The sequence below is a fragment of the Glycine soja genome, chromosome 4 (assembly GCF_004193775.1).
Source record: "Glycine soja cultivar W05 chromosome 4, ASM419377v2, whole genome shotgun sequence".
In the NCBI taxonomy this organism is placed as follows: domain Eukaryota; kingdom Viridiplantae; phylum Streptophyta; class Magnoliopsida; order Fabales; family Fabaceae; genus Glycine; species Glycine soja.
The window spans coordinates 41,823,874-41,847,999 of record NC_041005.1 but is presented as its reverse complement, the minus strand read 5'-3'; the positions used below and the strand labels follow the sequence as shown (position 1 = coordinate 41,847,999).

The 24,126-nt window shown below is 28.1% G+C and overlaps 1 long non-coding RNA gene across 1 annotated transcript; it reads right to left on the bottom strand.

The window, feature by feature from the left end:
* Window positions 1-17,556: 17,556 nt before the first annotated feature.
* LOC114408187 lies at window positions 17,557-18,347 on the bottom strand. Its single transcript, XR_003665843.1, has 3 exons — window positions 18,263-18,347; window positions 17,961-18,170; window positions 17,557-17,686 (listed from the first exon to the last, which is right to left on the bottom strand). It is a non-coding gene; the product is annotated as an uncharacterized LOC114408187 (long non-coding RNA).
* Window positions 18,348-24,126: the final 5,779 nt, after the last annotated feature.

The following is a 24,126-nucleotide window of genomic DNA, read 5'->3' as shown; positions in this document are numbered from 1 at the left end:
GGTTGAGGAAGTTGCTGATTGCACCACGCCGCTCCATCTAGCCGCCACCAACAACTGCGAGGAGATGTTGGCCCAGTGAATAGGGTGCAGATTTTTTTTTGGTAATGGTTTAGGAAAAAAAAAGTCACGTGAATCATTTATTTTTTTTTTAAAAAAAAAACTTAATTGTAAAATTATTTTTCCTATTTTACTTATTTTACTGAATCGGTGTCTTATTTTTTAAATTATTATTTGGATTTTCCTATATTTCAAAATTCATCTAAGTCCCCCATTTTTAATTCATTATTTGAGTCCTCCTATATTTTAAATTTTATTTTTTAAATTTATTATAATTTTATAATCTTATATATTATTTTTAAAATATAATATATAAAATTAAATTCTATTTTACATAAATTAAAATATGTATATTTATATAATTTTTATTTTTAATTTATATATTATATTTATCTTTTAAAATAATACTTGTGATTTAGTGATAATATTTTTTATCTATATTAAGATATTCATATTATTTATTGTAATATAGATAAAAAATATTATAAATAAATCACATACATAAATATTTTAAAAAAGTAAAAAATACTGTTATTTCATTTAATTATGTATCTTTATTATATAATTTAATTCTTTAAAAAATTAAATAACTTATTAAATAAAATTAAATAAAAATAAAAATACTATTATAATAAATAATAAGAATCTGCATACTTATATTATTTTAAATTTTAATATATTATTAATTATTTAAAAAATATGTTAGTAGATATGTCAATAAATATTTTAAATATATTTTTATATACATACATGCTCTAGAAAATTTTTATTATTAATTGGGAGTGTGATTTTAAGTAGGATTTTCTTGTGGTGATATCTTACATGTTTCCTTTTCATTTTCTTTTTGAAAAAATTGATTTAGTATATTTTTATTTTTATTTTATAAATAATGATCAAAAGATAAACTAAATAAATAAATAATTTTTTAAAATTGATTTCACACTTTATTTTTGTTCACCTAGAAATTTATATAAAAATACAAATAATTTAGATGTTATTTGTAATTTTTTTCCACTTAATTTCATTAAAAAAGTTTATACAAAAAATCCGATTCAAAATCAATCAAATTTAACATGAACAATAGAACAACCCATCTTAATGCTATTGGATTCATTTTTGTTGTACCATTACTTAGTACAAAACCTTTTATATATATATATATATAGTCTTATCAATTGTAGTAGAAGGTAAAATTTGCCCCTAACTAAAAATGTTTAATTGTTCATTTTGTATCTTAGTTTTTTATTTTTTTTTCCATGAATTTTATCCTATGCAATTAAGAGTTTAAAAAATGTAAAAAATATTGAATGCAATATTTGAACCGTGGACTTCTTTCTTCTCCATCGTTAGATCATCTGGCTTATTTATATTTTATATACACAAATATTATACACACACATGATTACTTTATTTATTAATTACATTTTTGTGAGTTGGATTAAATCATTGAATTTGATTGAATTTATTTTAATGAATCCAATTAGAATTGGATTCAATAACAAATTTGAAGTTCTAGACTGATCAAACTCAATCCAACTCAAATATATAATAATTATAAAAAATATTAAATCAGTCTCATAAGCCCCCATAAAAGGTAGAGAGAGTATCTCCCCAAGACTGAGTTGTTAAACAAATTATAACCTTACAAGTTTATGTTTTATCATTATAAATGAGTTATTACTTAAACAATTTATATATTTTTGGTTTATCATTATGAATGAGCTGTTACCACATTTCACAAAGTATTGTAAAACAAACTGGTATGACCCAAGAAACCAAAAAATAATACATTTTTTAGGAGTTATATCTTACATTACATTTAAAAATATCATTTATTATTTTTGAGTTTACGGTATTTTTAAATTTTTTTTAAAGAGCTAAAGAGGTGAAGTTTTTTAATGACTCAACCCAATAGTCAAATCCAATCTGTCAAAAATTTAATGTAGAAGTGTGGTGTAATCATAGGCTGAAAAGAGTTCAAGTTGTGAAAGAGGATGTCAAGGCTCTAGTATGGAATTGGAAGTTCAATGACAAGAGTGAGCACATGAGGTCCAAAATGAAGAAATCATTTGAACCTTCAAGAAGCATCAAGAAGGTGACCTCCCATAATTAAATAAGATTTCTAAGGAAAATTAGAAATATTAATATATTATGTTTTCTTTTTAATAAAGATATTATATCTTTATCATATATGCAATGCTATTTTAGGAACATATTAATTAGTGATATTAGAAATATATAATCTTTGCTTATTGTCTTCAATTATACTCGTAATTCATTTAATCATTTACATATTTTTTTATAAAATTAAATAATAAATAATTGAAAACTTCAAAGAAAAATTAAATGCAATGGAGTACATACACGTTCCCCAGCTCTTCCACTTCTCCATAAATGACTTATTCCCAACAAAAGAGATCGAATTAATGACAATACATGCTTTGAATCTAAATTTAAAAAGAAAGAGGGTAAGATGCAAGTACAAAGTAACATAAATAGGAAAGATCTTAATGTCTCTTCGAATCAAAACTTTTGGTGGTAAGCATTTTAAGAATAAAATTATAGAGGGGAGTTTAATTTTGTTTAAAAAGTATTAATTGAACAAAGGGAGAGAAATGCTTCAACAGATGCCAAAAGGTTGGCTGGGAGAAGAAACATTAGCTTACATTCCCGAAATTACTTTGTTTCAGGAAAACACGTTAGAGATAATTAATGAAATGTCAACCTATAGGAAATTAGGAATATGCGTTAGTTATGGACACAGAGAGAGAAATAGGAGTATATAGTAGTTATGGACATTAAGAAAAACGTGGAGTGAGAGAAGAGACTTAATAGGAAAAGTGTCTACAGTTTTATTAGGATTAGGAAAGAGTGGAGTAATTGCATTTGTTTGTTACCGTGAAAATCCTCTGAACGACTATTATATAGGAAACAGAGGGAGTAATAGTTAAGATGATAAATTTATTTATTAAATATATTTATTTTTATTAAACCAATTTATTAATTCAATTATATAAATGATTAATTATTTATAAATTATATATACATCTTCCGCCCTTTATTTGCAGGATGGTTATTAAAAAAATAATATATTTAACAAATAAATTTTTAAGATTTGTATAATTTAAATAAATAATTTTATATAATTGAATAAATAAATTTGTATAATTTATATATTTGTAAAATAAAAACAAAAAGCATCTAAAATTTCAATTATCATTAAATTTTTAAAAACTAAATTAATTGATAATTTACAATTTTAGTGACCATTTTATTTATTTCAATAACTAATTTAACCATACATTATAATTTGAAGGACTAAATTGATTGACGAAATGTAAATTTAAGGATTATTTTTCTATTTCATTAATTTTAAAGATTAATATAACTAACAATTATAACTTTAAAAACTAAATTAAAAATTCACTCTTTAAATAATATCTAATAATTTATATTTATAATTCTTACATTTCATAATTAAAAGTGTTGTTATATAATATTTTTTATGTCTGAAATTAAGTGTTGTCTTAGGTTTTTTCTTTATACAAGAAAAACTAATAAATAGATAAAAAATAATAATAATTTTATAAAATTAACTTTATTATTAATGTTACATAGAAAATCTTATAAAAGTAATTAATATTATATTAAAAATATAAATAACACTTATTTTAGGACTTAAAATTTATTTTTAGCAACCAAATTTTTTGGTTCTCTAAAATGAAATTTAATTTTCTTGTTGTGGTACTCGACACTTATTATATGACCGAGAGATTTTGTTATTTATCTATTTATATGTTGAAGTTTATATACATTTATTAAGGATACCTTTCATCTTTCAATGCAAGATTCATCTTTGTCGGTGTCTAAAAAGAAGATCAAAAGAAGAATCACAGGTGTCCAGCATACATTGCTCACCAGATAGACCCGCAAATTTGGGTACGGTTGGTAAGAAGCAAAAGGTCTCATCACATTATATCCAATTGTGCTTTGTTAAGTTGAAATCAATAGTGAATACTTAGTCCTAACTGTGGTTCTTAATTGGTGGCTTATTACATACAGCTATAGATATTAATTACTCTGTGTAAAAAATAACCGAACTTTCTTTGTATGCATTTTTTTTATGGAAAACTTTCTTTGTATGCATGCTCATGATGGGAATCTATTTATTTTAAGAGTAAACAATATCAAACTTATTCATTGTATTTATATATGCCGGTCGAATTTCGTTAATCCATTTAACCGTTAAATAAAAATATTTATTAAAAAAAAAGCCTATAAATTTTATATAATGTAAAATATTAATATTCTATTAATTGTTTTCTTAAAAAAAATGTACTATAATTTTTTAATATAAGTAAATGCTTGTTACAGTATTACATAATTTAGATAACAAGTTTAACTATAGAATTTTGTATTTTAGATAGATCAAATTGTTTTATTTTAACTCTAGATACTAGATACTGATATCAAGTTTGAGTTTTGAGGATGTAATTTCATGACGGATCCAGAAATTCATAAGAGGGGATGGGGCTGAAATTTTTTTGATTATCTACATATTTAATTTCTAACAAATAATAATTTCTACAAAAATATTTACTAGTTTATGTAACTTTTATTTTAAATAATAAAAATAAGAAAGGTCATAAAATTTTCTACCACAAATTTTTTTTATGTCAAAAGAAAAAAATTCTATAATACATGGGATATAGATTATTTAAAAAAATTAAGCAAATGTTGTAATTATTTCTTAAAATTCTTGTTGAGTAATGTAATAATCACCTAAGATAGATCAATTAGATTGTTAAGTAGTTTGTATGGATATTCTATCTACTTGTCAATTTTGTTCATTATTTTTCAATCGAATGAGATAGTAAATGACATGTAAGAGGTGCACAACATTTCTATAGCTTTAATTACCAAAAATGCACCTAGTATTACCATGCGCTAAAATATATTAATTGTCTTCCTTTTGCAACTTAAATGGAAAAAATATGTCTTCAAAAGATCATTGTAAAGGACTCCACATAGTACAGCTCATGAAAAACTTTCTAAGCTCAGAATGAAAATGCAAAAAAATCTAAAAAAAGATTTTTTTTTTCAGTTCAAAGCTTTTGTTCCAAAGAAAATTGTTTATATAAAAATCTTTGATGAAAACAAATTTAGTTTTAAGTGTTAGTGAGAAAAAAATGTCTGTTTTAATGTTGAATCAAAACATTTAAGAGATATGTTCAAAATCAAGGTAAAAAGAGAGATAGAAAAGAGTCCATAGTGATTTTTATATTGATCAATCATACATATATGGATGTACTTGGTAAGCTATCTACTTCTATCAACCACCAAAGAATTTTGGTCTTAATTGGCATTTACAATTAAAATCTCGATATCTCTATAAATACTTAAAAATGGTGAATTCCACTCTTTACTTAAATTTTAATTTTAATTGTCTGTTATTTTACCTTTTTTTCCTTCTTTGTTAAGGGCTACAATATACTACAATATTATTAGTTTTAAGTTAAAAAGACTTTAAATAATGATATGAGTGATTATAAAATAATAAAAGCTTAAATATATTTTTCGTTCATGTAATTTAGTATTTTGTTTTTTTTTTTCATTCCTATATTTTTTTTTCGTTTTAGTCCTTGTAAAATATATTTATTTTATTTTTTGTTCTTCAAGATTTTTAGATAATGTTTTGAATAGTAAAAAAAATATATTATCTAAAATGCTTTAGAAATGAAAAATAAAAAAAAAACACATTTGGTAAGGACTGAAACAAATTTTTTTACAAAAACAAAAAAATGTATTTAAATCAATAATAAATGAGTTTATAAAAAAGAAGCTGAGTTTGATTTTCGTAAATATATATCTTTAGATAGTGACAAAAAAACTTCAAGTGTATATAAATCAAACATTAGTTTCAGTGCAACTACGTATTAAACTGAAATTTTAAAAAATGCCTCGAGGGTTCTAAAAAATCAAAGACCTTAATTGTTATGTCATGGTAAAAATTAAATTTTTTTTAAGATGTTCTCTATATCTTTTTCTTACAAATTTTAGTGTAATGAATAATTAATTTTGAATGCTTTTATATATATATATATATATATATATATATATATATGGTTCAGTTCAAGATCACATCCAATAACAATAAACCTTGTAGCAATAAAAGTGTGACAGATGGAGCCCTCAAATGCCAATGCCACACTACTTGGAAAAAACCAATATGAGCACACCAGCCGTTACAGCGAGGTATGTTCTTATTTCATGTGATGATCTCTTAAATTTTAATCAAGCGATCATTGAGTTTTTTTTAGGCAAATGCCTTCATTGAGTTAGAAAAACCTTTTTCACATGTTATGACATTCAGTCCATCATTGGAAATAATTTTAACATAATCGTTTTAAACATTTTAAAGAAGTTAATGCAAAATAATTATTTTTTAAATACAATATATATAGTTAAATCAAATGCGCATTAAAAATAAAATTAATATAAAAGATTACGTACAAAATGACATCAAATCTTGTGTTATTTAGGTCTTAGTTTGTAACCAATGTATCGATCGGATAAGAGATATGACTTGTTAATTGAGCTGTGAGCACATAGTTCAGACCTTTTTTTTTTTATTTTTTATCAGAGGTACATATATGATATATATACCTAAGCATTGATGAAGGACCGGAGAGTGCAACCAGAAAACGTTCAGGGATTCTACACCATAAACTAGGGGTGTCATGGATTATATTTTTTGAAAATTCAATCCATATGTATTCAATCCAAATATAGTTATATCCATTTAATTGGATAAAATTGGTTTGAATTTTTTTGAAAATGTTCAGGGATTCTACCACCATCAACAAGTACGTAGAATGCAATCACAACATGGCTATCTGCATGACATGAAGATGTATATAAGTGCTTCACACGTGACTGATAAAGATAATCTTTAATATTAGTTTGATTAGTATTTTATGGGAAGCTTTTATATGTAGAAATGATCTGATGGAGATCAGCAAGGGATTAGTGATATCCCTACTTAAAATTTTTAATAAAGGAAAACAGCCTCACATTTCCCTCTGTACTAACCTTAAGGACTGAATGGCAGCCAAGCATAGCACACATTGTCTACATTATATATATATATATATATATATATATATATATATATATATATATATATATATATATGCGTGTGAATTAATCTTCTTCAGTGAGAAATTTCACCTCGCTGAATCTATGAAAAATATAGCTGTCCCTTTTACAGAAAAGTTATTTTCTTCTATATATGAGGCATTAAATATTTCAATACTCATAATTTTATCCGGTGAGAAATTTATTCGATCGGAAGGATCTCCATTGGTGTGTAGATAAATAGATGGATAAAAAGATATAGAGAGAGATGCGTGATATATATACAATAATTTGTATAATATTTATTTTGTATATATCACTCTCCATTACGTCATTTATTACATCTCAATTTTTTTTCATATGACAAAAAGTAAAGTGAGTAAATACCATATAATAATATTAATAAAAACTCAAACGAGCGAAGAAAAGTACAAACACAATCTGCCCATGGATCTTAGGATCCACCACACAACCCAAACCAAGCGACAAACCCACTAAAAAAACCCATGCATCTGCAAAGCCACCGAAGCCTCAACATCAAAGCACCTTAGTTGTTCCACCGTGCATCAGTCATCGCGATACACCATTGTGGGTTCATTGTTGCTACACAACTATCAGAAATATTGGAACCAAAGACGTGAAAGGTATCTAATCCTTCAAAAAATCTCAGTGTTGATGTTAACATAAAATGTTAAACTTTGATGGACTAATGAGTTTCTTGAAGGTGTAATTGTTTATATCTTAACTAAAAATGTTTTAATTGAGCTTGCTTCCAACACACATAAATGGGATCTTCATCCAATGCTTTTATAAAGGACAAGCGTCTAAAGTGATAGATAATTGAACTTGTGTCCAAAGCATTTTCAAGAATTATCCAGGATCCAATGCATTGATTTCATCCAACACTTTAAGAAAACTTATACTATGATAGATTTATATATTCACTTAAGTTTTCTTCATCCAAAGCAAAATATTCAATGCTTTTGATTGCTAAGGTTTAAACTTCTCTTATGTTCTATCTCTGATATTCCTTTTGTTTTTTGAATATGCCTAACATTTGATTTTGAGCATTTAATAAAAAAAACAAGGTTTCTTTGAGCATAAGTACAACCTCTAATCAAAAGCAATGTGCATTTTGAGGTTTAGTACAAAGAGAAGATTGAAGTAGGTATAAGTAAAAAACAATAGTACAAGCCTTCAAAAAGAGTTAGTCGGCACCTTTTAGGGAAAAAGGACACTTAATTACTCCTTTTTTTTCCTTCTGAAAAGTAGACATGTTAAAAGCAATGATGTGTTAAGCTTCCCATGCATTAAATGAAGTTCGGAACGGGAAGAAATTTAAGGATGCCTCTAACACACAACTAATACTTCATCTCTCAGGCCTATAAAGATGTGAAGAAAAGATTAGAACATAAGAGACCAATGAACATCCTTAGATGAAAGATTTACTCTAATACAATGTCTTTGGACAAAACAAAAAACAATATATGTGCACAAAATAGGTAATCCTTTGTTCTAACAAGTCATTTGTAATTTGTGCTAAACTTTTATATTCCTACACTTTGAGTAGATTTCTTGTAATCTTTTTAAACAATCATTGTTTGTGAATGTCAGAAGTGACTTGATGTTAAAGAGTACTTGGATTTAGGGTTTTGTTGTGACACAAGTGAGATAAAAAATACTTGATGTACTTAAAAGTGACATAAATAATGTTTATTTTGATATTTAGTTTTGATTTAAGGAACCCTTTTAAGATTGAAGAAAAACTATAGAAGTAACTCAGTTTGAAAGAACCAATATAAAATCTTGTATTCCAGCCCTTTGGACCTTCCATGTATGATATATATAAAATCTTGTGTTCTTGTGTTCTAGCTTCTACTTGTCCCTCATCCCTTTTTGGACAAAAACATTTACAAACTAGTTTTTTTTTATCTAAAGTTTTCAAATAGTTTTAAAATTAACATACACACTATTCAACTTCCTTCTAGTATTTGTTTAGGAAACATGTAGTCATTACTTGTACATATAGTTTTCACGTCCCTCCAGTTTCCCTCTTATGCATCTTTTTTCGATTGAGATATGAGACTACGAACACTTAAAGACTTAATTCTAACTCAATTTCACTGATTCAAATATACATAAAATAGGTTGAGCTTCCCTTATCTAAAGATAGTCATTAATAGCTTTCCAGAAAGAACAAGGGAAGTGTTCTCTGAGCAAAAAGACAATTTTTTTTCCTACACCAAGACATAACTCACCACCATCAACTAATAACTTGAAGTAAAACACAAATGTACAATTAATATTGAAGGGGAAACCCGTTTTGGGTTAGCCTAAAGAGAAAATAAGAAGAAGAAAAAAAGGAAGAAGAGCAACTAACCTTTGCACTAGCAAGAGGGGACTTGGGAGAGAACTCCTTAGAAGAAGAAAAAAAGAAGTAAGAGAATGTGAGTGAAGGAAGGAGGGGTCAACTGCCACAAGTAGAAGGAAGGAAATAAATGAGTTTTCAAACTAGAAGCTTTTCTATTAAACTATGGGAGAAAAGGAGAGAAAATACTTAAAAAAATACGATAAAGCAACTATTTGATTACCTTAACTAGTTTAGTACCCATGTGGACGTACCAGTAAACTGTAAAATTAAATATAAATTATAATTATACATTTAATTATAACTCTGTAGAACTTATTAAATGAGAACCAAAACTAATATGATTTAAATATATATTATATTTTATAAAATAACAGTGTCCGTTTGGCTTCGATGATATCTATGGTTATTCATGTTTCTAAATTTTATAAACAATGAAATACATATTTAATTTTATTGAAGTTATTGTTCTTAGATATGTAGTTAGTATATTATTTACAAAACACTAAACTATGAAGTAAAAATCTAAAACTGCTAACATATTGAAATGCATTTATGATAATTATATTGAAGAACAATTACAAGACTAATTTGAAGCATCAACTTGGTAATGTCATATGATAAATGATTTAATAAAAACATGAGAACAAATCAAAGTATTTTTTCAAAATTTAGAAAACAAAATTAAACCCAAAAATTGAAAAAGTATTTAATCTTGTGTTTATATATAATTATTTTTTTTAAAATGTATAAATGATGATTAAGACAAGCATGACAACGGAGCACCACGAGATTGTATGTTATTCTTGACAATTATAAGAGAGAAAAAGAATATTAATAACAATAATAGCTACCATAGATGTTTACATAATATAATTGTAATTGTGAAGAACTTATTTAATGAGAACCAAAACTAATATGATTGAAATATATAATATATTTTATAAAATAACACTGCCTATTTAGTTTGATGATATCCATGGTGATTCATGTTTTAAAATTTTATAAACAATGATATACATATTTAATTTTATTGAGGTTATTGTCATTAGATATGTTGTTAGTATATTATTTACAAAAGACTAAACTATGAAATAAAAATCTAAAACGGGTACCATATTGAAATACATTCATGATAAATATATTGAAGAATAATTTCAAGACTAATCTAGAGCATCAACTTGACAATGTCATATGGCAAATGATTTATTAAAAACATGAGAAAAATCAAAGTATTTTTTAAAATTTAGAAAACAAAATTAAACCCAAAAAAAAAAAAATTATTTAATCTTTTGTTTATATATAATTATTTTTTAAAAAAAATGTATAAATGATGGTTAAGATAAGCATGACAATGAAGCACCACGAGATTGCATATTATTCCTCCTTCTTGTTCCCTAACACCGTCTTCATGCAACGATAATAAACAAATATAGAAGAGAGACAATGAATATTAATAACAATAATAGTTACCACAAATACTTAGATAGTATAAGTGTAAGGTGTAGAACTTATTAAATGAGAATCAAAACTAATATGATTGAAGTATATAATATATTATATAAAACAATAATGTCTATTTAGCTTCGATGATATCCATGATTATTCATGTTTTAAAATTTTATAAACAGTGAAATGCATATTTAATTTTAGTGAGGTTATTGTTGTTAGATATGTTGTTAGTATATTATTTACCAAAGACTTAACTATGAAGTAAAAATCTATAACTACTAACATATTAAAATGCATTCATGATAAATATATTGAAGAATAATTGCAAGACTAATTTGCAGCATTAGCTTGACAATGTCATATGATAAATTATTTAATAAAAACATGAGAATAAATAAAAGTATTTTTTTAAAATTTAGAAAATAAAATTAAACCCAAAAAATAAAAAAGTATTTAATCTTATGTTTATATATAATTATTTAAAAAAATGTATAAATGATGGTTAAGATAAGCATGACAAGATGACATTGTTTTCATATAAAAATATACTTATATTTCTATTTTTTTAAAATATTGTTTATTATCATAAGAATCAAACTTAGGTGTTAAGGAATTTATAACAAATAACACACATTATTTAACTAATTGATTTAAATTGCTTGATGTTGAATTTAAGTATAGTCAATAATATAAAATTTTAAATAACTTTTCTATTAATAATATATGTTAAAATAATTAAATAATATTGAATTTAATATTATACTTAAATTTTATCTTCTTTTTTATTAAATCATTTGTAATAATTATATATTATTTATTTTAAAAGTTTATAAATTAATCTTATTTTTATATACTTTTTTTATTTTTTATGATAAATGTCATATTCCTATTTACATACATCCATATTTTTTTTTATCGCATACAACCACTCTGTTGAGTACATCTATATAACATGATCAATATCATATATTATTTATGTTTCTCATTTTACATTTTTTTTGGGTGCAGTTATTCATTATAAAAATTGATTTAAGAAATAAGACTAAAGAAAAAATAAGTTAGATTAATTTATTTGATCAAGAATATACTAAATAAAATAATATATTTTTAATCAATTTAAATATGAATTTTATTTCAAAATCGTTTCTTTCGTACAGAACTCCACATTATTTAATAAATTTTTAATATATCAAGTTATAGATATGATAAAAAAAATTACATTTTAATTTAAATATCTTGATCAAATTAAATTTAAATTGTTTTTTCACTGCTGATATCAACTCTATTACGTAGATATTAAATAATAGAATTTTTATTTGCAAAATTATAATAACAATAATTTTATAATACAAATTTTATGTAATAATTCACCAACATTTGTGTTTAATTTGAATTGTTTACACAAAGATCACATAATGAGAAAGAGAGATAATGGATTAGGTCCTATTCAATTTATAGTAGGTCTCGTCAATGCAATTATGTTCAACAATTTTAAAAGTAAACCAAAATAATTTCATTACATATCACTCCTCCCATAACACACACACAACGTCTGTGGCATGATGATGATATCAGAGTTACTTTTCATGAAGTGTTAGTCATGCCAAACCAGGATTCTGTCGAGTAGAATACAATCTGAATGAGCTTTTCATGAAGTGTTAAGTCATATCAACCTAGTGTAAAAGCTTTTTGAAAACAATTTTTTTTTTATTAAAAATAAACTTTGCAACATATGACTTTTGTGGCATTGAGAGATTGAGCCTAATACTTAAAATTATTCCAAAAACTAAAATGAACGATAGGATAATTGATGTATATAGATCGTTTTTGGTACATACCAAATATCAAAATGACATTGTTTTATATAAAAAAATATACTTATATATATGTTTTTTTTAAAACATTGTTTATTAACATAAAAATCAAACTTAGGTGTTAAGGAGTTTATAACAACTAACACACATTATTTAACTAACTGATTTAAATTCCTTGATATTGAATTTAAGTATAGTCAATAATATAAAATTTTAAATAACTTTTCCACTACGAATAGATGTTAAAATAATCAAATAATATTGAATTTAATATTATACTTAAATTTTATCTTTTTTTTATTAAATTCAATTTTTTCTTAGAACGACGACACTATAACTCTGATAATCTTCTATTCTATTTTAACTCCACGTCTGTGTGTTTTTTAATAAATAATAAATAAAATAATCTGATTGTTATTATTATCGAAATTAAAAGAAAATGTTTTTTTGTTTTTTGTCCATGTGTGCAAGGAAGAGTTTTTTGAGTATGTCGTGTACTCTCTTCTTGTTAGATTCCGGATTTTTTCATCACCTAACTTCCTCTACCTCTATCAACTAAATGATGATACTCACGATCTTAAGGGGGAAGTTACTAACATTAAAACTTACACTTGATGATTTGACAATATTTTGTCTTTGTTAAATTAATAACTTAATTCTATAATTATAGTCTCTAAATTTCAATTGTAATCATACAATTTAATCTATGGTTTGATTGAGTTCAAATAAAAAAATTATAAAAAATTGTGTGAATATCACACATTTATTATTCTTTTAATTTAAAATTTTCTTTTTCTCTCCATTTTTAATTGTAAAAAAATTTAATATGCTACCATGACAATTATATAATGTCATGTTGATATGGTTACTCATTTGGCATGTATGATTTTATTCATTGGATTTCATGGCTGTAAATTTTTGTAGTTGTCATTTTAATTTTTTTATGATGTAACTAATAAGTTATCCGTGTGTACACAGATAGCATTCATTGTCTATATGCGTTTTTAAAAAAGATTTATGCGTATAATTATATAATTGTCAACAATGTACAATTAGAGTTTTGGTCCCTAGTAGTTTAAATTTTGTCCTAGTAGTTTTTACTCATTTGGGTTTTGGTCCCTCTACTCCCCCTCCCCAAGGTATAGGTCCATAAAGTTTCCTATTATTAAAGTTTTTCTCCCTTTGAAACCAATATACAATTAGAACTAGATTGATGTATATGAATTTGGAGAGAGATAATCAACACCCAGAAAGTTTATATTATTTTTTATTCATTCTGCAGGGCTAATCCTATGTAATGGTCAATGTCTTGCCTTCTCAGGTGAACCTAGTTATATCTTTTATCAAATAGCTAACTGATCTAAGATATTTTTTTGTTTTCCATTCAGCAATTGATCCAGAAGTGTATGATGCTCTCAAGGTATATAAAGCATTGCCATGTTAAATTGATAAGTATACAGATCTTTACATATCCTGGTTAATTTGTGATATAATGCACAATTTATATTTTGGGTGATGGCATAACAAACATGAAATGTACAACTAAATAAATAAGTTTCTTTGTTCAAGGAATATGATTTTGAAAAAAATTGTATAACGGTAGAAAAATAATAATTGCACTGATATTTTCTTTCTATGAATCTATGCACTACAACAATAACATCAAAAGCCTTATCCTTGAAAATTTACACACGCGCACACACAGAATAAAAAAATTGACTGTGCAAACCACTAACGTTTTATAGGGCTATGTACTTAAATAGTACTCCAAAAAACTTTTAGTTCACTCCTTTCCTTTTCTACTGTTGTATATTTTCCTCTAAACCTTTTTTTAATTGCTTTCCTAAAGCTTCCTTCTAAGCCTTTGGTACATGATAGAATGTTCACTATTGAATCCAGATTCTCTACAAAGCAAAATATTTATTTTCTATTTTAGTTTTCCAAATTTAACTTTATCTGACCCCAAACTTTAGATTGGAGTTGTTGGTGTCATATCATTTGCAGGGTATCTGGATAGTATTGATAAATAGAAGACGAAAATGAAATACAACTGTTTTTTTTCAAAAGGAATCTAATAATTTAATCAAACACATCATGGATAATTTTTCATCAGCTTTGATTTAAATCAATTGAAATTAAGTTACACTATTACAAAAGCAACATTCAAAGATGGTTCCAAAGTATATTCAAAGACAATTCAACACCGTCTTTAAAACCAACAATATTAAAAGTTTTGATGAATAATGATGATTCCATAAAAAATCGTCTTAAAAAAAAGTCTCATTCAAAGATGATTCTTAAGTAAAAATCGTCAATTTGTGTGTAAAATATAGACCTTATCTAAATTCACAATGGATTGTTATAGTAGTCACACTTTGCACCTGATAACCTACACCATTGAAAAGAATACGCTTGACACCTACAACCAATCAATAATGAAAATTCAAACAGAATACTTCTTATATAAAAGGTTTCCATTGAACAATACAACCAATATATGTTATGATAACTGAAAGTAAGGAACCAAACAGAGTGAAGCTATATGCACAAATTAATATCATGAGCACTTGATAGGTCGTGTGATTCTATCATAATTTCATGCTGTTAAAATTAACATTTGTGTTTATTTTACTTCGTAGAAATATTTATTTTTATACATCTAAGGCACTCTTGATGCAAGAATATCTAGTTCAAAGCAAGAATATTTTTTTGAAGCACCAGTTGCCCTTAGGAAAAATGCTAATTAGTCAAAAACAAGAAGAACACCAAAAATGCAAAGGAGAAAGTAAACTCTAAATGACGAGTCTTGAAATTAAATTTAATGGTCTCGAAACCATAGAATGGATCCAATTGTCTCCAAAGCCAAGGTGCACAGAATCAGGACAATGCAAGGTAAAAATTAAAATTTACAAATAGAAGTACAATACCATTACCTTAAACAGCTACATCATCATATATAGTCCCGACTTTGAAGCCCATTAATTGTGCCCTACAGACGCAAAGATAATTATGAAATTAATCAATTGCAATGGATTCTATTAATCGAATGTAATAATTGTTGTTTCACACAATTTTGGGAGAAATTCACTGGATAAAAAAAATTATCATCTTAAAAACTATTATGTTCAAAAAAAAAGAAAAAATTCAATCAAGTAAGTAGAATAGTTAACAATAAGCAGTAACATAGACAACCATCAAATAACAACAGATTACTAATTACAGAGTACATACTAAAACTGAGAGAAAAACAACTCCTTCTTTTAAAGGAAAGATATGCTTTCTAATCACCTATAAGTATGTCTATTTTCCACTATGATTTTGAATTAGAGGTAAAAAAAATTTAGTGATTAAGTTAAACACTTCATTAAAAAATCCCAGTGATCTAAAAGATGCATGGATATTTAGGAATCCTCCTGTTATACATATTGTTAGTTCCCTTACACCTGGGCATGTGTTAAGCCCCCGTTGTTAGGTATACTTGGCAGTTTGAAAACATTCAACTTTGAATATCCAGGATATATACCATATGTATCTTCCTCAAGTAAGCTTGAGGTAGTATTGACAAATTTTAGCAGCATTCAATCTAATTGCCATAATTGCTACTATTCTTACAAAAAAAATAAAATGAATTGTATTACTTATTTTTCACCAAGGTGATCTACGAGAGAGGGTAAGGATTATGGGGCAGTTGGAGAAGGACACACAACTGTTTTAAAGTGATTTCTTTGCTCCCAAAGTAGTTTGTTGCCTTCCCTGTTGTATTATGTCCAGGACTGCTTCAAGGGTGTTTGTTTTAAAGTGATTTCTTTGCTCCCAAAGTTATTTGTGTATTGAGCATTATTTCTGTTGGTGTATCAAGGGTGTCTTGGATTTGCATAGATGGGGAAACCTTGCTTCATACTTAGTTCAACACATAACCACTTTCTGCATTTTTTCTGTTGGTGTATTGAGCGTTATTTGGAGGATTTCTTATGGCACCCCTAGTTCCACTCATTTTGCTCTTCAATGAAATGTCTTTTGCCAGAAGAAAAATAAACTGCTTTCTTTCTCGTACTACAATCTAGAATGTTGGTGGAAAAGTGAATTAAAATGAAATGAAGTTTCTTGTTGAGATGTTCCAAAATAGCAAAGGATCCATATATATAAATCAAAAAACAAACAACAACCATATGTATCAATCAAGTCACAATTGGCATGGTTAAGTGTACATGTTGATAATCAATCAAACAAAAGAAACATCAATATAAACAAATGTCAACCTGTGTCCACCTACCATAGCCAAGTGTAAACTTCATACTTTAAATCAATTGACATAAAATTATCTGACCAATTCCATGCCAAGACAACTAGTTTTAGATTTACCCACAAAGTTCAATACAATTTTAACTAGTTTCGAAACATACGCTTCAGTACAGTCACTAATATGTAACTTTTAGCAAATGAGTTTGGTGGTTAAGAGCAACTTTAACAACAATAGACATCTACCAGTATAAAGATGAAGTTTGTATTGAACTTACTCACTAATACCGGCTCCTGCAAGCTAACATATTTGGGACAAGATTTTTTAAAAAGTGATTCTACAAATACAGGTGCTCCAAGGAAGATACGAAATTTGCACTTACTAAGTCCCTACTATTCTGCTGGTGTTTTGTTGAGTTTGTCGACTCCAAATATTCTTGCCATGCCAAATTTGAGATTTTTGGATTCATATCTCCATCCAACAATATGTTACTAGCTTTAAGATAAAGATGTATAATTCTAAGCCTAGAATCTTCATGAAGGTATTGAATACCTCGAGCAATCCCTCCAATAATCTTGTAACGTCTCCCCCAATCCAACTCCCTTTGCTTTTCAGGATCTAGAAATTGGACAAAATATTCAAGTCATATGAAAAGTTTCAAATAAAAATGTGGTAATTTAGAAGAAACATTGCGACACTTTGATTGCATGAAGAAAATATGCAATTTATTATTTGGCCAACGAATAAATGTCCTAATTTTTACGCATAGCTTCTTGAATTGTGATCGATTATTATGTATATATTGAACAGACCAACATGAAACAAAAAAAAAAAAAAAAAAATCAAAGCAGGCATGTGAAGTATAACACAAAATTCAGAAAGATGGTCCTACCAAAGAGAATATAGTCGAGACTTTTGTTGGGCACATATTCATAAACAAGTAGTTTTTCTTCTCTTTGCAAGCAAAACCCAAGAAGCCTGACTAAATTTCTATGTTGAAGCTTGGCAACCACCAGCACTTCATTCTTAAATTCTTCTCCACCTTGTCCAGAGCTTTTGGAGAGTCTCTTGATAGCTACTACTTGTCCACTCAGAAGAGTGCCTTGAATTTTTCAAATTAAATCAAATGAAATATATGTAGATGGACCTTATTTCCTTCTTGCATAGAAACAAAAAAGTACACTAGTACCATACCTTGTAAACCTCACCAAATCCACCTTTCCCCAACTTGTTATCCACAGAGAACTTGTGTTGTGGCTGCTTCAATTATGCTGAAATCGAATTGCAAGGAGTCCATAGTGGTGATGTCATACGCAGCTAAAAAGCCAAATCAAATGCATAAGGTAAAATCATTCATAAAAAAAATAGTATCTCTAATATTTTGGTGGATCCTTACTTTGTCCTTCCTTTACAGAATCCTGCTGCTTCTTCCTTGCTCTTCTACTCAAGAAACAAATTCTAACTATAAATATAAGCACAACAATCGTAATTGGAACCACAATTGGAACAATTGTTCCAGCTGAGATCCCACTGCTTCCTACACACATCCCATTCGAAAACATGAAAAGAACGTTTTACTACTTTGCTAATAAGTGTAATTGAATTTAAGTGAAAATATTATAAATTACCTGGGGAAATTGGTGAAGTTGAAGGAGGAAGAAGTGTTGGTGGTGAAGGTGAAGGTGAAGGAGGGGAAGCAGTGACATGGTAGAAAGGGTAGAGCTCGTACCTGACATTACACCTAGGATAGAGAACCCTTCCTCCCCGCTTTCCCTGACAGCACCAAGAAAGGTCTCCTATCACACCACTCAGACAACTTCTGTAGTTTTCGTAGGACAGATCCGGTGTGCACTGAGCCAAACAGTATAACAACTGAAACCCAAAAATGTTGGCTTGCTTCATTGCATATTTCTTCAAACCCACGCAAAATTTTGCAATATTACTTCAAATTTTCACCAGAGTGTACAATACTGATATGAATAGTTAAAAATAAATAACAAGTACCACAGACTGAACTAATTAGCTATTACCACATCAATTGATATCTAAATATGCCAAACTCCTACAGTAAATAAGACAAAAATCTTCACATATTTTAGTTTCTTAAGTCTAAATATATTACAACGTAGAGAAAATTTGAAACCTAGAAGTCCTTATAAAAGCATAGGTGAAGTTCCTTAATAGAATCTTCAGAGAAAACTATTTGAGGAGATGCATGAAAACTATTCTCAATGTAGGTTTCGCATCAGGTCTTAACAATCGAAAGTTTTACAAATACAATTTGATCTACTAGTCTGAAAATAGAATAAGCCCCAAACCAATTCAGCATTTTTTTCAACAATTAAGAACCTGTGACCAAGAATTTTAAGTCCCCAATGGCAATACATAAAATGGTAGGCCAAGTTTCAAACAAGGTTTTTCTACAATTTAGACTCCATGCATGTATTGGACCATACTACAACAGGAAGCTGGTTAGACTGGTTGAGCAAATAGGAAAAAACAAAATGATATGAATGCAGAACAAAGAGAAAAATGGCTCCATTCAGTACATCCAATCCATAAGAACTAAGATGTGGGATGAAAAGAATAAAATGACTCCCAGGGTACTAAAACCCTGAACTCTCCTCATAAGACTTCCTACTCTAGAACTATTCCCTCTCTTGCCCAGCTACTCCTTATATAGCCATGGCCTAACTATCTCTTTCATTTGTATTCAGTTAGTTGGGAGGTTATTTCCAGCTGCCCCTCTTTTTGATAATAATATAAACTCTCTTAACTGTAGGTTAGCTATCACGACCAACCCTTGAGTTCCCTTATAAACTCCCATTATGAAGCATGTTCTGAAATGAATCAAGGCCAATGTGACCATTAGTTGACTAATTCATTAATCAACAGATAAATTTTATCAACTGGAGGGAGGATAGTTGTTAACTAATTCATTAATCAACATACAAATGTTATCAATAGAAGGGGGAACCATGATGGTCCATGGGTTGACTAACTCATTAATCAGTATACAAATTTTATTAGTTTCTTTGAGTGATGGAGGGGGAAAGATAAAAGTAAAAAATAATTTCATGGAATGACCTGCAATTTTCTAACTACTAGTATTCAGTAAAACAAGTTACATGTTTTATCTTTGATGAAAAATGAGAATGAGCAATGGACCAAAAATAGTCCACCATAATGGTTCCTTTCCCACCATGGCATAATGATGACTTGCTACAACTTTACTCATTTGTATCTGGCATAGATCCACATTTCCATGCACACTATGGTCATATAAAGGAAAGAAAAACAAAGAAGTTACAAGGAAAAGTAGGTTCCCAACAATGAAGCTTAGGTTAGCGAGTAACTTATTAACACCATGATTCAAACAAAAACAAACCTTAATGAAAGTGAACCATTATTTGATCTTTCTGTGAGAAGTGAAGGAATTTCATCTTAGAATCTATTCCCTAACAAATTGTTGCAAGATAGCACATATCAAATGGCTTATTTTATTTCCACTGACAAATGTACTTATACTGAAATGTTAATAACTTACAGAGCCTTTAAGTGTTGTATTTGTGAAAAATCAGGTAATGTTGTAATGCAGAGAAGATACTCAATAGTATAATAATTAGCAAAATGCTTTCCTCATTTCTATTTCCCAACTTCACTTAAATTTTGAAGAATGGGCAGAAAAATTAGATTACAGAAGAAATCAAAGACAAAAGTAAAAAAGCCCTTGGTTCTTATTCCCATATATTGTTTCACATTATATCAGCATAGTTCAACCCCTAGGACTGAACCCTACATTTAGTAACCTTGATTGACAAGAATAATAACTTTTTTAGAATCTGTTTCAAATTTTATAGACAAAGTTTATGTGCATACATAAACTTGTGCCAAACAACTGAAAAATTTATATTGGATTTATCCTATGTCATGACAAATTCTCCAATGTAAAGAGATTTTTGCACACCTCAACAAGTGCAAGAGTATTAAGGTTGGGAAACAATGTTGGCTTCACACCTTTAGCAGCCAACACTTCTTTTGGTGTCCTACAAGAAATTTGAAGAAAAAACAAAAGAAGTATTTTAATAGAAAAAATACCAATATACTAATAGAAATTTAACTTAAGTTCAATTGATATGAAAATAATGCAAACCTTGGTAAAACAGGTCTTCTAGCAAATCTATCATTAGTATCACTATGATAACGACATAGTCTTCTGTTTTCAACTCATAAAAGGTATCTTCCACAGGGTTAAGTTTTCGAGCATATAGTAGTTCCTCATATTACGAAATATGCTGGAAAGCCAATAATCCACTATATTGGATAACATTGTTGGTGAGATAGTACCTTGGTATACTTGTTGAACTTAGAAGCTCTTGGGCAGACATGTACCTCTTTCTAACAACGATCATGAACTTGGTAAACTTAGAAGTGCTTAGACATTGGTCCACCCTCCCATTGAGATTTATAAATTTGACGCAACATTGACATGTTAAGAAATAATGAATAGTATTAATTACTTAAAATTGGCAATAAATAAAATGGAAAAATCAAAATCATCAAATCAACATACATGAGTGTAGTTGTCGAACCTGATATTTGTTGATGTCAATTGGTGTATCATCACGACTATCCAAATTCTTATCTTGACAATGACCTGCAAAATGGGCAGGTTGGTCGTACAAAAGACATTTATCCTATCGACGCAACTACCCATTGCGAATACAATGCATTGTCTAAGGGCTTTGGTACAAATAAAATGAGATAAACATTATTATTATTTAATCTCAAATAATTGTACAAAATTGTTTATAATGTTCTCAATAATCATCAAATACGCCACAGTGCTTTGTCCTATATCATCCAAACCTTTCTAAATCGGATGTCTTTAACTTTTATAAAATAGGCTACCCATTTCTTGCGAATTGTTGTTATGCTCTTGATGTCTAATGGTGTGCAATCACAAAACCACTACAAAATATGAAATATACAAATTAGTCACGTACTTGTAAAATGAATAAAAAGTGATAGTTAACTAATAAGTTAAACTTGTTAAAGTAAATATACCATGGTCCAGTCATTCTTCAAACCACCGCTTACTATATTCCACATCCAATGCATGACATAATAGCCACACTCATACCCTCCACTTTGAGCATGACTCTACATTCAATATGAGAAAATAATTGAATCTGACGATTATAAAGTTACAAAACATCACTAGTTTGAAATAAGGATGCATTAAATGACTAAACTTTACTTCAATCCACTGAGGTGCAGCTTGATCAGTTTTACCATCCACAGTAGTCTTTAAAGTCTTCATTGTATCAGTTAGAAAAACATCAACTTATATAGGAGCACAAAACTATTTATCAATCCAAGTTTACATTACATTAAATGAGTTATAATATAAAACTTAACTTGTTAATTGCAGCTTTGATATGAATATCAAGCTTCTTACGCAACGAACAGAACCAGACAACAACAACGTTCCTATGACATAGAACAACCAGCTGCCAATGGGCCCTGAATTCAACAATAATTAGGTACATATAATGCACATATTTCTCTTACAAGCATTTGCATAAATTTTACTTATTGATTCAAGTAAGCTCCTAGGTAGACCCCTTGTTGGGATTCCTTCACCCATGTTTCAATGTAATGTTGTCATTCAACATGTCTATCATTTGCATTGTGTATAGATTGAGGCTCAAGGAATCCATACACCAAACCATGACCCAAGCTTGAACTTCACTCATCCATAAATCTATTTTGAACATTTGAAATGAAAATTGTTAATGATGTATATCATAAGGAATATTAATTATTAGTCAATGATATGAAATTTACTTACATCATCCATAATTGTAGTATAACTATGTTTAAACATTTGTCACCTGATATTATTTCATTTACATCATAATATGTTAAGAAGAAGGATGCATCTACATTTGGAATCCTAAATTTAGTCCCATCCCACAATAGCTCAACAGGCTTCTCGTAAATGTCACACATGGTCCTAATCAAGTGATGCAACGAATCATCTAGAACAACATTATTTGACCTTTGAACAGGTTCAACCACTTTGTTTGGAGTAATATATGAATCCTATATGGTTAATGAAAATAAGAATTAAAGTAATTTTAGTAACTAATTTATATCAATCTACGATTGTCTTAATACATGTTAAACAAAATAAAAATTATCTCATGTGATACAATTTTAACAAGATTTGTTGGCCATGCAATGAATGTGTAAAGGGTCTGCCTGACATACTTAATTTCTAATGTCGAAAATGACACTTGAACATCACCGTCAAAAACTTTTTCAACATTGACCCTTACCACATCATCTGGATATGCCACGCTGTGTGTGGTAAACCCTTCTCATATATTTTTCCCAAGGCCACCATCACCTTGCATATACAAACCCTATAGTCGGTATCACATGAGCAACATGTTCTTCCCTTGATGGATTGACAGCAGTTTTACCATTGTTCCCCTTTGTGCTCACACATGCACCTAATAATTGTATATCTGCCTCAATTGGGGGTGAGTACTATAATCCCCTTTGGGATAACTCAATTTTGATCGCCTGCTTCAACTCTTGCTTCATTTTCTCTATGCTCTATTTGTTTTCTTGTTCCAACTCATTCCTCCACTCTTCCTTAAGGCTTCCAATAATCTCAGCCAGTTTTTGTTGGGTGATGGATGTAGAGGAACTGTTGGAGCCACGTGATGCCCTTCCATAGTATTGACTAATTTTCATACCAGACCCTACTGCACGAACACGACTTGGGTGCTCCAATTTGCCAATGGCAGTATTGAGTATGTCATCACGACCATAGGGAACAAAGGTACCCTATGTTGTCTGTTCTTGTAATGAGTCCTATAACAAGCACAACATACACAAATATCAAATGATAAAATTGTTATTATACAAAAAAAAAAAAAACATTTTTGAAATTATATGTTAAGCATGAACTCATAATTTTATCAGATATTTCTTGTGTCGCCTGAGATGTCATCTGCCCATATTGCTTTGTGTGGGCCAACTTC